Source organism: Pygoscelis adeliae, unplaced genomic scaffold (genome assembly GCF_000699105.1).
Source record: "Pygoscelis adeliae isolate BGI_AS28 unplaced genomic scaffold, ASM69910v1 Scaffold919, whole genome shotgun sequence".
Lineage (NCBI taxonomy): Eukaryota > Metazoa > Chordata > Aves > Sphenisciformes > Spheniscidae > Pygoscelis > Pygoscelis adeliae.
In genome coordinates, this window is record NW_008825509.1 from 149,113 (window position 1) to 156,694 (window position 7,582).

Here is a 7,582-nt window from a genome sequence, read left to right on the forward strand (position 1 = left end):
CTGGATGCCCCTTCTGAGGCTGGACCACGTTAAATGCATCCAAAAAAACCACAGTTACCCTCCACGGCGGGATGGCAGAGGGTGAGCGGAGTTGCATCAACTCGCAGGACTTGCCTGGGCGCTCGCAAAGCCCCCGTGGTCTGCAGCTCCCCCGGGACGTTGCACCCGGATCCTGGGAGCCGTGCTAAAGAGCAGGTGCAGCACAATTTGTTTCTCAAAGAGTTTGATAAGATGCTGCTAGAAAACACCAGAGGCCTTGAGAGACCTGCTTGCTTCTTGCCTGAAGATAACTAGGAAAGGTTTTCAAAACCGGAGGGAAATCCTCTTTGTGTTAAAGCAGCTTACCCCGTGGAGGTTTGCTGCGAGAGCTGGGCGGCCGTTTGCAGAGCCGAGGGTCAGGCAGGCCTTGCACGAGCAGTGAACAAAGGGGTAAATCCGGGAAAGCAACCTGTGAAAGCATCCGGACGTGATGCGGGAGGATGGCTTCACCCCCGGCTTCGGATGCGGGCTGAGGAAAAGCTCCCGGCTTTACCGTCGGAAAGGACCCCGGGTGAGATCTTGGTTTTCCTATTAGAAACGCAGGCATGCCTTTCCAAAGAAAAAGAATTAAAATAACCTCTTAAACTCTTAATATTTTCACTGATACAAGTGCGTTTGCTCACTCTTAGTATCAGGTGCGAGACTGCAAGTCCCATAACAAGAAAACCTGGGATTTTCCCCCGGTTGGAGCTCCCCAGGTTGGACCTGGGGCGTTGGGGGTGGCCGAGGATGGTCCGGCTGGAGCAGAGCCCAGCAGCAGGGACCGATGCTTTTCCTACCACTTGAGGGAAGGTGCGTTTAGCGTTGCAAGAAAAAAGAGCGTTTAGAAACTAGAGATTTTGGCGAATAATACCTGCTTTGGGAAAGTGGTGAGGTTGTTTCCAGCTATACGTCGTTAGTTGTAGTTAGGTCAGGACACACCTCATCCGAAACACTGCTATAACTCGAATGCTGGTTTTGGCCCCTTCTTCTGGTCTTGCAGTGAGCTATAAAACTAAGCTGGGTTTGTACAATAAACTGGGTTTATTGTATACGTCTTCGCATATTTGACTTTGTGTGGTTGGGTTTGTCTCACGCTTTCGGAAAGGGCTTGTGGTTTTCTGTCCCTCGGTGTCGGGAACGCCGCCGTTGAGTATCGATGCCACTAACTATTTAGTAATATTTTCTTATTAATAAATTTAGCATGTTATAAGTTTCATGCACATATTTCATTTTCCCTTAATTTTTTTTCTTCATTGCAGGGTTAAAAATCTCAGCGCTGCGCATTCAGAGATTATTTTCCAGAGCTCTCCTAGGTAAAGCTCATTTTTTATCAACTTTTATAGCAGCGAGGAGCCAGGAGGTGGCACTGGCTGGCAGCGCATTCGGGTCTCGCTCCCTTCGGCAGCTCCTGGCCCTGTTTCGGAGCCTCTTGGCGTCCCCAGAAAATAAAACTTCTGCTTTTGAAGGTTGGCAGCCTAGATAATCCCGCAAACTGAGGTGAGGGATGGCAGGACTGGCTGGACATGGCACCGCTGCTCTATGGGTGCAGGGGAGGTGGGTGAGTTTGGCTTGTACCTCCTCCGGCAGACTGGGGAATTTCTGCCTGGCGTTTTGAGGGCGAGCTCGAGGGAGCTTGAAGCTCTGCAAACCTGGGGGCCGCGCGGACGTGACCACCATGAGCTCTTTCTTTTGGGTTGACTCAACCTCTGTTGACTTGCGGGTGCTCCAAGACCGTGCAGGAGCTCCAAGACCACGCGGGTGCACCTGGATCAGGTTTGCTCCCCCTCCTTCCCCATAACTCTTCCAAAGAAAAGCAGTGTAGGCACACAGAGTGTGGGAAAAAAATCCCCCAGCTGGGCCAAAAGGAGCTTTAAACTCAGATTTCCTGACCAAAAAAAAAAAACATTTCTGGCACAGTTTGTTCTGCGTGGGGAGCTGGTGTAGGCTGTATTGGCTGGAGGGACTTTTTTTTCGGTCCAGCTTCTCATTGCACCGCAGATACCGCGGGTGTTCCTAGAAAACAAATAGTATTAAGAACAATTCTGGAAAAACCTAAGTGGAAAACTTCTGCCTGCTTTTTCTAGCTAGCTGTTAGCTTGTAGGTTATGGGTTCCAATGCTTGAAAAGATCCTTTTGATGGGACAAGCGCTGTACAAGTTTCTTGCATTCCCGTTCTGCTGGTGTTGACCGATTATTTACCGAGCGACTGCAAATGAAACCGCGCCGCTGGCCGCCGCAAACCTCGTGGCGGATGGTTGCTGGCATGGAGGGTTTGTTCCCAAACAGCCCCATTTAACGTGGTGGCTCGGGAAGATGGGACATGGCAAAATCTGCATCTGGTCCCCAAGGTGCCGAGGTTTTCTTGGAGAAATGGGGTGGGAATTGGGGCGGGAGGAGCAGGTTAGCCCAGCTTGGGGGTGGGATGGGGCTGGTGTTTCTCGTGCTTTCCCAGAGGGTGTTGGTGGCTGCACGCTCGAAACCGAACACCGATTGTTAGTCATTTTATTGGCAGCAGTTCATATTTACAACAGAATAATAGGAAATAGGAAAGAACCTAGTCATTACAAAGCTCTTCAGTGTTTGCACAACTTTTATGGCTCAGGACGGCATCATCCATCTATTGAAAACTTTGTACATAAAGTCACAACTGTACTAAAAATGGAGATGACCGCTTCGTTTAGAGGATGTAGTTTCCAACGCGGTGACGATGTTCTTTTCTTCATCAAAGCCGTCATGTCTGAAACGAGGGGAAAAGGTGAGGAAGCGGTTGCCACGTCCTCCTATTGTGTTTCAAGCCATGCTTGTGGCGGGACGGGGGTTTCGTGTGCACCTGGGATGTCGGTGAGCTTCAGCTTCTGGAAAAAAGGGGATTTGGGTGGTCGAGCAGCGGCGGTGCCTGGGGCTGAGACCCAGTTTGGGCCAGGGGTACCATAAAGGTGTTCCCGCCATTGAAGCTCCCGCTGAAGGCTGTATGCAAAGAGGTCACTTGGGTGCTTTGGAAAAATACCCTAAAATGCCTCTTTGGGTCATTAGTAGCAGTTAAAGCTGCTTTGGTTGTCCCTAGCGTTGCAGCTGGATGCCCAAAAGGTTTAATTATTATTTTTTTATTATTTTGAAAGGTTGCTGCAAAGTGCTGCTTGCTGCCGCTTTAGAAAGAATTGGGTTTTGCTGGCTTAAAGACATGTTTTTAGGGAGTGCTTAAATCCTACGGGGCTTTAGTACCTTCTGAGGAGGAGCACGGTGCAGGGGAGTCATAGCAGGAAACCCAGGAGGCTGAGGAGGACGACGAGGGGGAGGTGGCACCGGAGGGGCGATCCCACCGACTCCTGGCAAGTCAACGAAAAGAAATCAGTCGAACACCGCTTGTTTTAATGTGCTAAAAGCCGGTGGCAGAGTTCGTGCCCTGACTAGCTCCTCTGCCTTCCTAACTACCCCCGGTGATTGCTCCGTGGGGGAGAAATCGCATCGTTGCCCTGGAACATCCTTATCTGTTGCTGAGCAAAGGGAAACGGGGGGGGGCGGCGTTCTCTCCTGCAAGTCCCTTCCCCAAAGCCCTGGTGGTGCTTGGATGGAGGTATGGGGAAAAGGAATAACCTATGATGTCACAGCACAGGATTAACTTGTAAGGGAGCCAGAGGGATGCCCCGTTGGGACAGGTTTGATGTCACTTAATTAGGAAAACCGGGAATTTCCCCTTCTCTGACCACCTTCTGCGCGAACTGGCAAAAGAAGTCCGTGGCAAACTAATCACAGCTATTGTGTGGATGCTCTTTGCCCAAACTGGAGTTGTTCAGTGAGTTAAAATCAACATTTTAAATCCATTTATTTCTTCTGGCAACAGTGGTTTTGGCAAGGAAGGCCCCCCCCTTTTTTTTTTTTTTCTTTCAGAAATACGAAGAGAAAGTCCAACTCACCTCATATGAATAAATGGTGGGGATTAACGTGGTGTTCTCAGAGTAATATTCTACCGTTGCATATAAGTAATCACCTGGAACGAAAACACTGTCCTGATGAGTCCGTATTAATATTTAGTATAACCAGGAAGGCGTCTTACCCACTCAAGCCATCATAAGAATAACACCGAGCATCGATTCCATAGGAAACTTAATTTTAGAGGCTGCCTGGGTTGGGGGCTGAGTTTGCTTGTGAGCAGCGACGGCAGCGTGCTGGGGGGGGTGCAGGAATCTCTTACTGCTGTGGAAATCAAAGCGAGTCTCTCTGCCCAGGAGCAGCTACCGGGGTTCTCTCTGCTCTTAGCCCATCTCAGTAACCTTTTTAGCTCAGCGAGACGTGATTTCAGATGGGAACGAGAACCACTGGGGGCAGAACAGCTCCAGAAAAATGTCTTTTAACTCTGCTTTTAATCTTGTTTTATGTTTTACACCAAAGCATCGCTTAATTTATAGTGGTCAGAGCCATTCGGTGTTAGGGCATGTATTTCCTACCGGTTATTCACGTTTGTATCGGAGGTTCCTGATGTGCTTCAGACACAAACGTTTTCATCTGAGAGGGTCTCCAGGGGCTCCTTTTACAGTCGGGGGAGATACTGGGTACCAGTTTCTCTCCACTGATACTAAAGGAGGTCGGGGGCACCCGTGTTCTGTGCACATCATCCAGCGTTAAGCGAGATGAGTCCCACCCTTATATCGTGACATGATTATTGCACGTCTTTTCCCCTCTGAATAGTCAATGTAATTCAAATTAATCCGAATAACTCAGATAAATAAACTGCTGCTGCTTTGCTCACGTGTCCTGCCTGAGCACCCGCAGTGGCTGTAACCAGCCGCTCGAATTCCCACGCAGCCACGATTCAGCAAACCCTCTTAATTCATCTAAGCAGCGTCTCCCCAGACCTCAGATCCATTTTCCTACGGGTATTTCTGCAAAGGAGAAGGACCTCGGGCCGCGGCAGCGCCTTCGTTTCCTTGAGCAGCCTTGAGCTTTTAGCTTAAATTAAAGCTTGAGGGCGCTGAGGTCTGTGCTGGTGGCAGCACAGGGAGGTGGGATGGGCTCAGCGTCCCTTGGGGTTATTTGTAACTGCAGGGGACTCGATTCGGTGGCTTCTCAGTGCCTTTGCATTGGTTTTTATGGGCAAAGCCTGCTCTCCCTGCCTGGCGGAGGCTGGATGGCGACCTCCCAGCATCCTTTCCAAACCCGGTTATTCCAAATTGTTCACGCAACTTGCATAAAACGATCCAGAAAAAGCAAGAATTTCTCACTGAAAAGAGATGCGTAGTCGTGTAAAAAATCTGTTATCTCCTCTTCTCCTGCTATCTCAGCATTCCCTGAAAACAAACAGAAAATGAACGGTTCATCGTCGGGCACCGTAAGCAGAGACTCACGTCGAGCTGGCTGGATACGGTTTCACATGAATAGTTTCGTTGATTTATTGGCGCTTTGTGCAAAACCTTTTCCCTGGTGGGAGTAATGGATTCGCAATCTGGCCCGTAATTAAATCAGAGACTTCACGACAAAAGGCATCGTGTTGCAGACCGGACCAGAGCTCGTCCCAGGTGGGTTTTTTCCCTTTATTTTGGGTGCAGATAGGTGCCGGGAGAGGGAGATGCAGTAATGGGATTGCACGTTCCTGCACCCCGTACCCCAAATTTATTTCGGGGTGGATCTCGAAGCTCTGCTGTGTGCGTTTGGAGCTGCTCCTCAGCCACCGGCCCGGCTGCTTTATTCCTCGTGTGCCTTTTGCTGTGAAATTGTTGAAGGCTCAGAAAGGAGCCTTGCGCTTCCTTAGGGTTGGGTCACTATAAATAGATTTCTGAATCGTATGGCATTGTCAAAGATGTGTCAAGTCGCTCATTTCCCTTTTCCAAATACAAGGTTAAACGTGTTTTCTTTTTTTCGGGGTCTTACAAAGCAGACTAATTGGGAATATTAACATTATAATACTTGTGTACTCATATACTTGCATACTCATACAATAATGTAATGAGAGACTCATACAATAAGATACTATAGTATATTTTAATACTCATATATACTCATAAAGATAATTATAATATTAATATTATAAGTTATACTATTAATAACTTTAATGATGCCATTAGTCATGCCCGGGGCCAGCCATAGCTCTGGGTACCCCTCTCTAAAACTTGCCACCATTTCCTAACGTAGCCCCGAGTTTCTCAGTGCCGGCAGCGAGCTGAGCGAGAAGCCCAGGTCCAAAAAACTCCCCTCATCGGGAAATTATCTGAAAACAGTGCCCCAGCCTAAAGATTTCTGCGCAGGCATCAAAGCCCTGGGATAGGGGTCAGGTCTGCAGGTCGTGATACGCCGCAGCCTCATCCGTCGCTCGGCCTTGCTGTGTAAAACCGTCCTAGCCCCATGCTGAGCTTTTGGGGAAACTCGGACCGACATCGGGAGCTGCGTGGCGTAGCGTACACCCATCCACCCCACGCCCCTTCCCACACTCGCCCTTCGAAAATACTCTGTCCTTTTTGACTCCAGTGCTGTAAACTCCAGCTCTCGGGGCACATTATCCCATGCACAAAGCTTTCTGAGAAAGTTACTCCAAGTTGGCTGTTGTATTTACACTGGAGCCATGCTAAGAATAATAGAGGAGTTGTATTGCCGCAAAGAGCTTCCATCTGGAAATCCCCCCTCCTCGGCTGCCTTTAACCCCTCGCGTGATGCTTCGCGTTTGGCTTCGTTCTTCTGGCGCGGTAGAGAAGGAGGAAGGCTCTTTGCGGCCGGCAGGCACGGCGGAACTGCGGGCAGCTGCCAGTTTCCAGTTATCCCCCCCCTCGGCCGGTGCTGCCTGCTATCTCACATTCCCAGAAACATTACTTCACTGCACATGTGTTCATCCCTAATTAGCTGCAGGCTCCTGCCTCAAGCTGCCGCTCGGCCCTCCCGGGCGCTGCCAGTGCTGTGTGGTTTTCCTCCCTCGGTTGCCCCTGACTTCGGTCTCCCCGCATCTCCTAAGTGCCCACCTAATACTTCAGGAAATCCTGGTTTGGGTTTTTTTTGTTTCCCTTGCCTGTATCTGTCTCTCTTAATAGCTCCCAGCTGTATATTGCAAATTATTTTGAATGCAGTATGGAAAACGTTAATTATCAGGCTCTATTCTCCAAGCACACGCTGTGTTCTGCAAGCACACGCTATACTCTGCAAGCACAGACTATATTCTCCAAGCACACGCTTCACCGTAACTTCTAGTAATTGCACCAGGTTTTCCCCTGGGTTTTGGGTTTTTTTTGCTACTGACCCCCCATCTCCAAGCAAACACCCCAAGACCTTTCAGCCTCCAAGACCCCACCCCGAGTGCCACGCAGCATCCCAGAAGCACAGAAAGAATTTGAGCCCAGCACTTAGCGGCGCGATTAAATTAAACGGCAAGCCGGAAAACCGGAGAAACATATTTACCCAGTAAAAAATGAAGAACCAAGAGTGCTGCAATTAAGAAGTTCGTCATCCTACGTTTCGGTGTCGTCCGCCGGTGCGGCTCGGTGCTGCTGCTCGAGAATTTCTCGAGCCGTCCCAGCAGAGGCAGGAAATGACTCTTGCGAGGGCTGGACCGAGCAGCCCCCGCGCTCGGAGAAAAGACAAG

General features: G+C 49.6%; 1 long non-coding RNA gene across 1 annotated transcript; it reads right to left on the reverse strand.

Moving 5' to 3' along the window:
* Window positions 1-2,505: 2,505 nt before the first annotated feature.
* Window positions 2,506-5,285, reverse strand: LOC103923296. The gene is made up of 4 exons (XR_663923.1): window positions 5,241-5,285; window positions 3,936-4,009; window positions 3,244-3,347; window positions 2,506-2,758 (listed from the first exon to the last, which is right to left on the reverse strand). It is a non-coding gene; the product is annotated as an uncharacterized LOC103923296 (long non-coding RNA).
* Between the last annotated feature and the right edge of the window lie 2,297 nt (window positions 5,286-7,582).